Consider the following 13,776-nt stretch of genomic DNA (forward strand, 5'->3'; position numbering starts at 1 on the left):
TTAACTGTATGTAGTAATATCCCCACCCCCCCTCCCTGCCCTGTGCAATGCTAAAGTAAATGAAAGCATAGTTATATGATGAAAATATAATTCAACACGGGCTCACAGTTTTCCAACAGGGAGAATGTGAATAATAATCATTTTTCCTGATCCCACATTGCCCCCAGCACTGTAGGTATAGTGGGGTGGGTTCTGATAAAAATGCCCATAGATTGCCTTCATAGACAAATTGCACTGTTGGGAGCCCTGTACTGATTTTAACGAAGTGGTTATTACATCGTACTTTTTTTTTAAAGAAGAAGCTGGGATTACAAATCTAATAATTCTTTGATTAAAACTTACACACAGGGCCACATTTAGGAGAGTGGTGCTGTCTGTTACGCCAGTGAATTGCCAACTTGGGGTCTAGTCAAGGTTTTTTTTTTAATAGCATTGTTTCTAAGCTCTATCATTCTTGACAAGCAGATTGTTAAGCCTCTTCTAGAGACCTGGGGTATTACTGAATGATTGACACTGTAAATAATTGAGTTTTTGATTGAGTGCAGTGAAAACCTGTCTCAAGCTACAACCACAATACTGGTCAGGGTGAAACACGAAAGTTACTAAATTTACTTGTGCTTAACCCTCTGATGGCCTGGCATAAAAGCAGCCGGGGTAACTTAGAGGCACTGTGTTAAGTATTTATGCAGCACACAAACAGTAATAAAGTGAAAACTCAACACAAGAAAACTCCCGACACCAAGTTAGAAAATAGATTAATCTTTAATAAATAAAATGAGACCAAAATGGCAAACCTCCAATCAGTAGAATCAGAGAAATGCTATTTTAGAGGTTTAAGTTAAAATAGCGTCAAGACGTAGAAAGCTCTTAACTATGAACATATGGTCACTAGACCAGGACAAAGTCCCAAGTTCAGGCCGGCCACAATGGAATGCTCGCCAGATACAGGGAATAGGTTAGTCCAGCAGAAAAGGTTACCTTCTCAAAGTCCTGCGCACAGAGCTCAAAGCTTAGGATTTCACTGGGGGAGCTCAACCAATCTCAACCAAGGGTCCATGTTCTGGGGAGGCAACTCTTGGGGATCAGGAGCTCACTCCAGCAAAGGCCAACAGGCAGGTCCAGTAGCAAGTCCAGACATGTCCAGTTGCAGGTCCAGACATGTCCAGTTGCAGGTCCAGGCAAGGCCAATTGCAGAAGATCAGCTAGACAGTTGCAGGGAGGTCCCTGAAGCTAGTTGTGCCTCTGTAGCTCTGAACATAAGGTCAGCTACCTGACCATTAGAGTCACAATGTTAGTCCTGGATTCAAGGAGATAGTCCTCTCTCTTTCAAGCAAAAAGTTAGACCTCAAGAAGCAGGGCAGTCCTCCAAAGAAAAAGGCAGGCCTCAAGCAACAGGGCCATTCTCTGCAGAAAAAGGCATGTCTCAAGCAGCAGAGCAGTCCTCTGGTAGCAGCAGGGCATTCCTCCAAGAAACAAAACAAATCTGAAGCAGCAGGAGAGTTCTCTGAGAAACAAGGCGAGCCTCAAGCAGCAGGGCACTCCACTGAAGCACAAGGCAGTCCTTCTGCAGGTCTGAGGGTACAATATTTAAAACTGGTGCCATCCTTTGAAGTGGGTGAAATCACTAGACTTCCCCCCACTTCTGGTTCTGGAATTTCCTCCCTTCCCCTACCCAGTCTACAAGGGTCTGGGGTCACAATAGACTGGTGTCAAGTTCTTTGTGAATGTGTTGAGACAGCCCCTTTAAAAGGTAATTGGGCAGGGGAACAGCTCTGCTCCTTCAACCCTGCCAGCACCTAATCCACCTTTGTTTCACGGTCTGAGGGGAATACACAAAGGCCAACTGCCAACAACACCCAGCCCTGTGACCCAGGACACAGGCTGTATGCACCAAATGGTTAGGACAAGAATATGCCAACTTTCTAAAAGTGGCATTTTCAGAATTGTGACTTAAAATCCAACTTCACCATTAAAGAGGGGTTTAAAGTACAATATTTTAGACACCAAACTTGATGTTCCTTCCTGTTCCCAATCAAAAGTTATCACTTATTACATGTAACAAGGTAACCCAATGTTATCGTAAGGGAGAGGCAGGCCTTGCAGTAGTGGAAAATTAATTTAAGAGTTTTTCACTACCAGGACATGTAAAACTTGAAAGCACATGGCCAACTTTTTAAATACACTGCATCCCGCCCTATTGGCCATTTAGCACCTACCCTGCATTATAAATGAAGGTTTAGGCTTGGCAAAAGGTTTATTTTGCCAGGCTCAAATGACAGTTTATGTCATGTTTTAAAAGTCTGCTTAAGTGGATGACACAATAAGTGAAGCAGGCCCAATCATAGCATTTAATTTACCGGCCCTGGGGAAATGTAGCACGACATTTCTACGGCTATATAAATGAATTAGATGTGCCAATTTGATGTAAGCCAATTTACCATACTTAAAGGAGAGAGTATGAGCAGTCTACCAATGGCCAGCTCTTTCACTCACACCCTTGTTTGCCTGGTGCATGGAGATGCAAGCTTCATGTTTTTCACATATTTTCTAATTACTTTCCAGAATGTAATTGACAATAAAGCATAATTACAGTCTGTGACAACATGCCATCCTTTCTTGTTATTTCACTTCAGAAATATGCGACGGTATGCATTTATCGAAGCATGCGGCTCTGAGATGACTGGCACTTCTATAGGGTAAGTGAAAAGTTTGCAAGACTGTCCGTGTCCCCCCCAGAAATGTAGTGTCTCCTACACCCCTGCCCTCCAGCTTCTCCCACGCGTATACCAGCCGACACCGTGGACGCCTTATTTAAGGGCTCGGCGTTCTGTTTAAAAATCTATATCCGGCAGCTTTTGTCCTGCAGTATCTTACTTTTGACCGAGCAAAATTAACCCCTGAATTTCAGTGACGGACATTTCCACCTGATAAATTTACTATGAGTTTTTAAACTGGTGACTAAATAAATGATTGAAATTGAATACTCTGGTGTGTGTTGTCATAAAGCGATTTTGAAGTTTCATTGCAAACTCCTTGAAGTTGCATTTTCTACTAAATTCATAATTTAAAGCGGAAACGCGTCTCATCTTCCCCATTATATACACACCCTACAGTTAAGGTCCGCCTAAATCCAGAGCCTGCCAGTTACTGCTTCCCGAGTGTGGTCAAACATTTGTGTGCGTTTAGTGTTTTTTTCCCTTTATTTCCATTGCTGTCATTTGCGAGCGCCAGTCGGGGATTGGGGGACACCACCTGCTGGTGACGAGCGACGGGGCTAGGTCAGAGGCGTGTTCGGCTGCGGTTGAGTGACAGAGGGGCGCGGTCTGCAGGGGCTGAGGGGCACGGGGGCGTGGCGTGGGAGGGGTCCCTGCGCGTGGTCAGTGATGCTGAGGGTCCTGTTTTGCTGTTGCAGGTCGGTGAGTCAGATGGAGGCAGGATTGGGCGTGCGCGGCATTCTGTTTGAGGGGCAGGGGGGCGTGTCTGGCTGCTGAACGGAGCCGTGCCGGAGGCACCCGGCGCTGGTAGCTGCTCACCAGGATTTGGGTGCTGGACGGAACGCGCCGTGAAGACCCCGAAACAGGTAGGGAGGCGCAGAGGAATCTCTGCCAACCATACCCCCTTACTAGAACCCAGACGCGCCACTTCACCTCTTGCCTAACATTGCGGCTCCCCTCAATCGCATCACTATCCAGGGTGAAACGCCCCTATTTGTCAGAGCCCTTCACGAGCTGTATTTTTTATAGTAACCACTGACTAAAACCAACTGAAACCAATTAAAGCGACCTCAGCATCCCTGCCTAATAGCTCAAACCCAGCTCATAGCCCCCGCTAACCCAAGCACCCACAAGCGTCGAGCAGATCTCCTCTGATCTCAGCCTTCCCGAGCGCACTGATCCCCAGAGTTCATAACACCCCACCCCATAACCCACCAACAGAAGCCATCACCACCCAGGACATCCCTTATTAGAGGAAAAACACCCTTCCGCACCCCACATCACAGCTTTCCTTCTAAGTATAGGAAGCTACGCAAACCACTGGTCCCTAGATGTTACCCCACCCTGGTGTTCAGCTCACCCTGACTACGAGCCCCGGAGCATAGCCACGACACCAGAGCACGCCGAGCCCAGAGTTTATCCCCTACACACTACAGCTCCGTAGAGCTTCTTGCTTTAAGCCTAGTCCCCAGAGCAAAGACTCCCGAGCGTGGCCCTCACTCAAATCATAGCAAACCAAGTACATCCCTAGAGCACAGCCCTGTTAAGCATAGCACTGAATCACGTGAAACTGAGCCCCCAGATCACAGACAGAAATACATGGCTATTAAAGACCCATGGCTAGATCCCCCAGAGCACAAACGAGATAGCACAACCCCTTCTGCAGAGGACTGCACCCACTAAAGATAGTGCTGAACCCCTGAATCAGCCTACAACACCATAGCTCCGAGCTCAGAGTATAGCTCGACCATCTACATCCACCAGAGCTCAGTCAGCTAGAGCTCACTTGACTGACAGAAACCACCACAACGAAGGCAGAGCACATCCCCTCCACCCACGACTCTAGCCTTAGAACTCAGTTCCTTAGAAGCAAATATGCCACTGCTCTCCTGCCCAGAACCTTGTCTTCAAGAAAGCACAAATCACAGCCGCAAAACTGAGTCCACCCCGACGTGAGTTCCAAACCTCAGCACATCAACACCATCCAAGAACCCTCTCAGCTCAGGTCCTCTGAGCCATGCCCGGTTCTAGCCGGTGGGCAGGCCCACTCAAACATGACCTTTGGCCCTTCCAGCGAGGGCAGAAGAGTCCACGGAGAAAGCACCTGTTAAGTGCGTCCTCCATATGGACGGCCAAACGTGATTTTTGTTCACGTTGTTTACCTTAAATATCAGGCAGGGGTCATCAAGGGACCTCTAGAATACATTTTAAAATTAATTGTTATGATAATAGCTGTTTTGCTGATGTACTGATAGGGAGAAAATACCGTTTTTAGATTATTTTCCATGTATTTGATCTGGCCGAGACATTAAAATATTGGTCACGCTAGTAAAAAAAAAAAAAAAAAAAACACAGCCCGGTGCAACCCTAGCTTGTGTCTGAGGCACGCTGTATTGGAGTAGTATGTGTTGGGGCAGAGGGAATAGGGTTTTCATGCAAATGATTCAGCAGGTGCAGTGGCACCAGGGCCCAGGACTATGAATGGCCTCTGCATCCCAATTATGGCTATTTCTGTGTGAGGGTACTGAGAGTTTTATGTAATTTAGTCTGTGTAGGATGCGCACAGTAATAAACTGTAGAATGGGACATGCATTACATTCATTATTCAGACTCTAGGCAGTTCAAGCCTCATTGGATGAGCAGTCATAAAGTGGAATTACAGTGTCTACTGGAATATGTGTGATCTGCTAGATCCTGTGGTAAAGTAAATGACGGTTTTATGTCCAGTAAGGAATTTTGCTGGGCTCAGTTTATTCTCACCAGTGTGGCAGGGTTACAAACATGCACATTTCATTTTCTGATATTTTGTTACAGTAAATTGCACATTCTCAGGTCCTAGTGGGAAATACTGTAATTATGCGACTATGGCATTTTCCGTATAGTTATGGATTTGCCACATAATCCACTATCTGCATAATCTGCAGTTTAAAAAAAAGTTTCTAGCTCAATTGCATGAAAAGTTGCTTAAACATACTGCAACACATGTTGCTGCACAGTTTAAGAACGTTTGCAAAGGCTGAAAGGCTTTCTGTTGCTTATTGCTTTTCTTGGGTTGGAAATTTGTACTACTGAAGTGCAGCCTGTGCCCAGAGAGTGAGGTGCAAAAAAACAAAATGACTAAGTAATGAAGTAGTACTATCACAAACTGTGGCTCATTAAGCCTTATTATTTGTCTTTCCTTGCTGCATAATTCTGTAAACTCTGCTGCATAATTCGGTCCTCCCCACAGGCATAATTTCATGGGTCCTGTTTATAGTGATCTTACTCTTCACATGCACTAGTAAGGGCACTGATCAAAATCCAGTTCAGTAAAAAGCTACCAAGAGTTATACAATGTGGCATGATATACACAAGGTGGCATTAAGGCTAATTATCCAAACGTACCTCAGAACCTAATAATTAATTCCATAGGAACATTTTAAAATTTATATTGCTAAAGTTTTGCCAAAAAGTATGATTTTCAGATAAATAGTGTTTTCGTACATCGCAGCACATACTTTATACAGCTGTATTAAAACTAAATATGTACAATCTTTAAGACAAAATTTCATCTGTTCTATTTGATCACATTTCCTAAATAGTGCTTGATTACATTCAATCAATCAGGATTTATAGAGCACAGCTAATCTCCCATGAAGGTATCCAGGCGCTAGGGACATTGCTGCTTTGAGTGCTCAGTTGAACAGCCAGGCCTCTAGTTCTTTCCTGAATTCCAGAAGAGAGAATGAGGTCCATAGGTAAAGGGGAGGTATTTCTAGGATTGTGCTGCAAGATAGGAAAAGGAGCATCCTGTACTGGTGCTTTGGCGGAGGCAGGAGGTGTGTGGGAGGGAGAGGGAAGCGGAAGGTTGGTGGAAGTTCAGGCAGTGATTGATGAATGCTGGTCCTCGATTGTGAAGGGCTTTGTAGGTGCGGATCTGCATCTTAAATTGGCATTTCTTCTGAATGGGGAGCCAGTGGGGCTTATTGAGATGGGGTGGTGGTGCGAGTCCATATGGGGAGGATGAGTTTGGCCACTGAATTCTGTATGCTCAGTAGTCTCCTCAGGTGGTGCGTGATGATTCCTACATAGAGTGCGTTAACGTAGTCCAGCAGGCTGGTGACAATGGCTTGAGTGACGGTTCGTCTGGTGTTGACGGGGAGTCATTTGAAGAGCTCATGCAGCATGCAAAGGGTGAGGAATGCTGACCGAAGAGACTGTGTTGATCTGGTTTTTCATGGGGACCTTTCTGTCCAGGATAATACCAAGTTTGCAAGTTTGGTCTATTTGAGTGGGTGCGGGTCCTAGTTCAGAAGGCCACCATAAGTCTTTCCACAGGGGGAGTTGTTCATAATGGTCAGTGCTGTCACCACCTCATGCTTCCACACCCTGAAGACAAATATCTCACTTCACCTCAACAAGTTATACAGGTGCAGATATTGCCATTTGTGAACTGGTGCATGGTTATGCTGAAGCTTTCCCACTACTTCATGAAATGTATGTATCTGCAGTGTTATAGGGATTGCAACTGCAACCTGTAAGAGCACCTTTTCAACACTATCTCCTGTCCTCACACCTTTCCGTCCCACAATGAGTGTAAAGAGAATTTGACCAGTTTAGCACATGAAATGGAGCTCATAGCAAACTTATGTATGGCCTTGTTTGTAAGAGAGTATTCAAAGAACAGCAGGGACTGTATTACAGATAGGGAGCACTGTTCCTGTTTGCATCACTGCGCACCTGTAAACAGGTGCGCTGTGTGCAAACAGGGACCACACACCCTGTTATGATTATGCGCTGTCCTCGGGACTGCCAGGAACCTGCGTCTGCCCTGGGGCAGCACTTTCAGTGATATACAGAACGGCTGTTTATCAGTATAGAAATGGTGTTTCACAATGCAGGTGTAATGATGCCTGCAATTTAAAGAGCGGAGTGAGATCCCCTTGCAGATGGGTGCAGTTAGTGCCTGCACCTGCCTGCAGGGCGACGTCTGGGGGGTCCATGGTAGTTCTTTAGCACTGTTCAGAAGGCTGGTTCAAGAAGGCACACAGACTGTTCACCACGTTTTTGTGGTGTTTTGTCAGTGCGTATCCTGAGGGTCTATTTGTCCCTGTGCCCGCATCCATGATATGGTGTGGTTACAGAGGCAAAGTCATTGCCTCATTTGCATGGGGCCAGGCTCCCATGAAAAAGAGGGAATGCCCACGGAAGATAGCGCTGGCTCTACATGTGCGCCATCAGTATTAGAGAAGGGTCAGAACAAGTTCGCCCTCCGCAATACCCTAGTACCCCAGGGTGCACAAAGCAGGCCAATGCGCCCCCAGGGCTCTCTGTGTGATATGCCGAAAAGATACCTTTTTGACCAATTACCATTTATAAAAACTGCCATCAGATACCAGGTATATTGCTTTCTTTTGTTGCAATTGGGTTGCTATTTTTTAAACTTTTTTTATCAATGAAAGCAAAAAAATGACGTGAAAATAAACAGTTACAGAGCTCACACTGCGCAAAGAAGTGTTGGGCATATTCCAAGGAGTAAACAGTCGGTCTTCCTAGTGCAAATATGCTAAGGGTTGGGTGTGGGTACAGGATCTCCTTAAACTTGAACTACTATTACAATCTGCTTGGTATCTAGGTGCTTTTGTTGAAGCCCGGCCTGCTGGGAATTATAAAGGTTGAGCCTGAAGGGTATGGTATTGACATAGCTTTTACTCACAAATAACTTGCCACATGCGCTGTATCACTGTTTGGAGGAAAATATAATGTAAATTTAGCGATTGTAGGCTACTTGCAGAATTGCCAAAAAATAGGGCACACATTCTCCCACCTGAACACACCCTTGGTCTATCCGGATAAATATTCCTGGAACCGGGCCTGTTCTGAGTATCACCCTGACTCATAAATATCAACTTCTTTCCCCCATCACAGTCAGAGCCTTCAGCCATAGCTCCCATTCATGCTAAACTGTAGACTTTAATAATTTGTTAGTGGTTCTGAGAATGAGCTGAATAATGGCAAGGCAAAGAAAAGCTGGAATCCTCAGTGCCCTTCCAAAGTCTGCTTCCCGAGGAGCAAAGATCTTCCCCATTTAGAATGCAAATTAGACATTTCACATGAGATTTGTTGGCAAATGGTTCTACACTTAAAGGGCCCCAATTGTGCAATAAAGACATCCCCTCATTTACCTGCATCATATAAATGAACCTTATTTTACAGTACAAAGGCATTGACAGCATTGTGCTTGGAGCCAGAGGAAACTTCCCAAGAGACCTCAGCCTGGCTCACTCTTTAGCTGTCCCGCCTCCCTGAGACCAACCATTGGTCCAATGAGACCCTCCCTTATGCACTAAATGATCAGTACATAACATGAGTATGCCACAAGGATCTTTAACATCACCCTTCCCGCTTTTTCACAAGCACACCTTCCTTTTACCCGCTAAACTGCTCGATCTCTGTGTGCCGTCAACATCATGAACCAAAGCATTCTCCAGTCAATAATGGCTGACTTGGGTATCTCTGCCTCTTCCCTTGCCTGCCTTTTCTCTTACTTCTCCGATGCAACATACACCTTATTGTGGCGTTCCGAGACCTCCACCCGCACCCTTGAGAGCATTCCAAAGGTCTGGGCTCTACTCTTTCATTATACATCATCCCTGTTGGAGTTACTGCCTCATTCTTTCCATATTCTGTGATGTCCCAAAGTATCCTTTGCCCCCAATTCATCCAGGGCCACAGATAATTTGATTTCTATTAGTTGGTGTTTGAGCTGAAATACTATTCTTTGTAGGTGCCAGCAATTGCTACATTTAATTCCCTCTAGGGAGGGTTGTCCTTCTCCCCAGTGCACACCATAACTTAACTTAGTTGTGGAATACTCAGGAGCACTGTCTCCTATAAAATTACCACATAGGTAGATGCTAAAGTGGAGTCAAACATTTAGTTTTTTATTTTTTCGTTTACTTTTTGTTTGTTTTTTATTTGGCTTTGTCTCAGGAGAAACTTGCTATTTGTTTTCTTTTCATTGTTTGCCTTTTCCATGATATTTGCGACCAGTTCATGACAATTGCTATAAGATGTTTGTCAAGCTCTACCAAAGGCCTAGCTCACAGGAATGTTATGGAAAATGTTCAGGCCTGGACTAGGATGTAGCTTCAGGAATATATTATGGTAATGCCTAGTTTTAGGCTTTATTAGTATTTCATGGGGAACCTTGTTGACAGGTGATATGAGACCTCAATATTTGGATGTTGTAGTGGCTAATCCAGTGCTTCCCAAACTTTTTAGAACCATGACCCAATTTAAAGAATGACAAACATAAACCTAGCTTTAATGGACTCCACTAGATGAGTGATATTCTTATGGATTCAAAGCATCCCGTCAGTGCACTGTCATTTACAGACAGAACATGTTCCACTGAAATGGCCAGTAAATTTGCACAGGCACCAGTACGACTTATAAAACTATATTGCACACAAAAGATAATGTGTGGAAACTGGGTTTCAGTGAATTTTTGTCATTTGTGCATCACCAAATAAAGTGTTTTGATTTGTTTTGATCCTATTGAAATTTTTGATTTCATCACACTTAAGAATAAAAAAAATGCTTCATCTTTGCTTTCCCATTTCTGAATGGGTACAGTTTGTTTAAAGGTATTTACATGTTGTTGTGAGTTACAAAAATGACATCATACAGCCTTTCCTTTCATTCTCCCTTTACCCCAGCAACAGGGGTGTGGAATTTATTAAAATATCTACTTGTCCAGGGGACAGGTTGCTTCTCAAATCTACTTGTCCTGTAAAAAGATCTACTTGTCCCTTTGGTGCCATGTAGTGTGGCGACAAATTATGGCAGCAATCTCATTATGTAAGAGCTCTGATAATAGCCTCTCTGATTATGCCAGGGCTACTACCATAATAGGGCTTGAATACTTGCAGTTTCAATCCCTACTGTAGCAATTTCCTTATTTTGCCACCTTTCTGCAGATCTGCATACTGGGGCTGGAGGAAGCAGTAAGCAATAGTTCCAGGGCTGGAATGCCTTTGAGTCTGCAAACCTACTAACCTGCACGTTTTAAAGATTTTCACCAGCTTCTCTCTAATATTTTCCCATAATAAGAAAGGTTGGACATTTACTCCGGACAATGGCAGAATAAGAACTTCTTCCAGGGTTGGGAAGAAAGTGGCCGGAGGGAAAATGAACTTGCAGATGCTCAATAGATTTTCACATGAGCAAATCTACACATGCGTATTTACCCATGCTAAAATACAGTTCACAAATATTTTATAGGGGTACGACATATACCATGGTTGCACTTTTGTGACTTTCTTTAAGAATTTGGGGCCACATGTAGGTAGGTTCAGATTTGCAATCCCGCAAATTGCGAGTCGCAAATCCGAATGTAGGATGGTGTCCCTGACACCATCTGTGATTCGCAAGGGCTTCGCAAATGCCCACCTAGGACCACTGCCTGCTCTGAAAAAATGTTTACAGTGACATTCACAATGGGGAAGGGGTCCCATCGGGACCCCTTCCCTTTTGCGAAAGTGTTAGCACCCATTTGAAATGGGTGCAAACTGCGATTGGTTTGCGCCCGTGTTCGCGGTCACAAAACAATCCTACATTGCACTGCGAGTCGCAATTAGGAAGGGAACACCCCTTCCTAATTGCGACTCGCAAACCCGTTTTGCGATTCGGTAACCAGGTTACTGAATCGCAAAACTGGGTTTGTGCATCGCAATGTGCTTTTTGTACGTCGCAAACAGCGAAAGTCGCTGTTTGTGACATGCAAAAAGCTACCTACATGTGGGTCTTGGTCCCTAATTAGGTCTGGTGTTAACAAAGACATTTTGTTTAATAAAAACTTCTATTTCTCTCTCTTTTGGCTGGCTTTACTGTGAGTGATTGCCTTCTGCTCTTCCACAAGGAGCATATTGGCACACAAAGTAGTTTTGTTCAGTGTCAGGAACTACAGTGGCAATCAGTGACGTAACGAAACTGGAGGTTGCCCCTTTGCAAAGAACATGGAGGAGCCCCCTCTCCAGACTCACTCAGGGCAGGTGCTGTGCTAAAGGGGCCCCCTGGAGGGCAGCTGCGGGGCCTTTGTTATGCCACTGGTGGTAACATGTGCTTTTAGAGTTAAAAAAATGTGGGTTTTTTTTTTGGCAGTGTTTGTTACAATGTTGAGGGCCTGGTAGCTCCCACAACAATAAAGTGTTACAAAAGCCATGTCAAAACAAGACACGCATTGATGAAACTAAAAGACTTATAAAAATATGTCAGATCAGTTGGCTTTGTCAGTGTTTGTTTATTTTCATGCTTCCCATATTCGTGTTGAAAATTGTTACACTGATTTTCCATTAGAAATATTTTTGGGAAATACTAGCATGCATCAACACATTTTACTAAATGACACTTCATTTGCATCTAATCAGAGAGCATTCTGGGAGCATTATACTTAGCCTCATAGCCTAAAGTTTTCGAACATGTGTATACACAGCTGTTTTTTTTTGTACTGGAACCAACGTCAGTAGTGAAGTGTGACCTTAAAACATTTATTTACAGCACTCACCCTAATAATCAAGGCTTTCAAATAATGAACCATAAATACAAGTTCGAACAGCATTATCTATTGGCAACACATTACCTCAACTGCAGAGAGTTCCACTCTCTGTAAACAGGCAGCCAAAGGGTTTGTGCTGCAGAGGGTTGGGCCTACTTGTCCCAAGGACAAAGTAAACATAAAAACTTGTTGCCCTTGACCCCAAACAAGATGTCCCGGGCGTCGGGCGATAGGAATTCCACATCCCTGAGCAAGATTGTCACATACTTCACTTTATTTTTCTTTCTCTGATTTCAAAGTGAGTGGAGTTTGTAAACACTAATCCCTATGGTAAAAAAACATAATCAGCAATTTGTCAGACAAAATGGCCAGACATTTGATCTCTGTCTTTGAAGCAAAGCAAATGTGACTAGATAAATACAGAATTTAAAGACATCTTTAATTATTACTTGAACGTTCACAACCCACCAAAAATCCGCTTGTGATCCGCTCACAGTTTGTAAACACTGGGCTAATCCATTTGTATTGTGATGTGAAACTGTGAAGTGGAGAGCACAAATCACTATATAACTTTAATAAAAATAACCGTACCAAAAAAGGTAGCAGAGAGTTTTCCTGTCACGAGTTATAGCCCTGTGTGAAGTTTTGGATCGATGAAGATTCTTCTTTGCCTTTGAAGTCCGGCGAAGTCAGACAATTCCTTCTTGGTGAAATTCCCAACTTACTTTACCACACCGTCAGCCACACAGTTGGGCGCTTTCCAGATGCAGGATATCTAGACATATGAATAGCAGGATATTGTGCAAGAAGAAATGTTAGCGGGCATCTGATGATGTCTGGTTCATAGGTAGCAGCTTGGAATTTCAGAGTGTAATATTGTTTTGAGCAGATAAGTAGTCTAGTGTGAGTGTATTCTGAGTTGTGAATGTCTTAGAGCTAGTTGAGTATGACTGTGATTGACAGATTGTCAGGGCGTTTGTGAATGGGGATGAAAGTGAGTGGATGAAAGAGCTGATCAGTAGAGTGAGAGAAGAAAGGGTTAAAGCTAGAGGTTAGAGAAAGTGATTTTCGTCTTGGAGATTCATATGAATGCACTGCACCAAAACTGAGAACAGAGTTGTTCATATTTGAAGGTCTATATATTTCCTTAATAGTCATTTGTTTAGGACGAGTCTAATAGACGTCGCATGCACTGTCTGTTGCGAGGCATATTGTGTCTTACCATGAACATAAAGCACCCTAAAGCCCGCCCATTGCTATTGGTTGACTTTCCTTGTCCCTCTCATTTGGCTGCTTCTTATTCATGTCCCAGCTTGTCAATCTTGTATTTGTGCTATTGTTCATGCTGAATTCTTACTGATGAATATTCATGTATTCTGAATGTTGAAACTGCTTAGAAAATGAATTAATATAGAAAATAATACACAACTTTGAAAATGTGCCTACTTGAGTGGCTATCAGTAATCACAAAGTGTCTTAATTAATTGCTTATTAATATGAAATGACGTGCTCATGTTTAAAATA

At 43.7% G+C, this 13,776-nt stretch overlaps 1 protein-coding gene across 2 annotated transcripts in view; it reads left to right on the top strand.

Moving 5' to 3' along the window:
- The first annotated feature begins 3,411 nt into the window (after positions 1-3,411).
- The window catches only part of LOC138292387 (leucine-rich repeat-containing protein 3-like), a 193,757-nt gene continuing 183,392 nt past the window's right edge, over positions 3,412-13,776 (top strand). The window contains exon 1 of one of the 2 annotated variants that reach the window (XM_069230956.1): positions 3,412-3,580. The gene's annotated coding sequence lies outside the window, so the exon portion shown is untranslated. The remainder of the gene's footprint in view (positions 3,581-13,776) is intronic. The other variant, XM_069230955.1, reaches the window with a different exon arrangement.

This window comes from Pleurodeles waltl, chromosome 4_2, assembly GCF_031143425.1.
Source record: "Pleurodeles waltl isolate 20211129_DDA chromosome 4_2, aPleWal1.hap1.20221129, whole genome shotgun sequence".
NCBI classification, from domain to species: Eukaryota; Metazoa; Chordata; class Amphibia; order Caudata; family Salamandridae; genus Pleurodeles; species Pleurodeles waltl.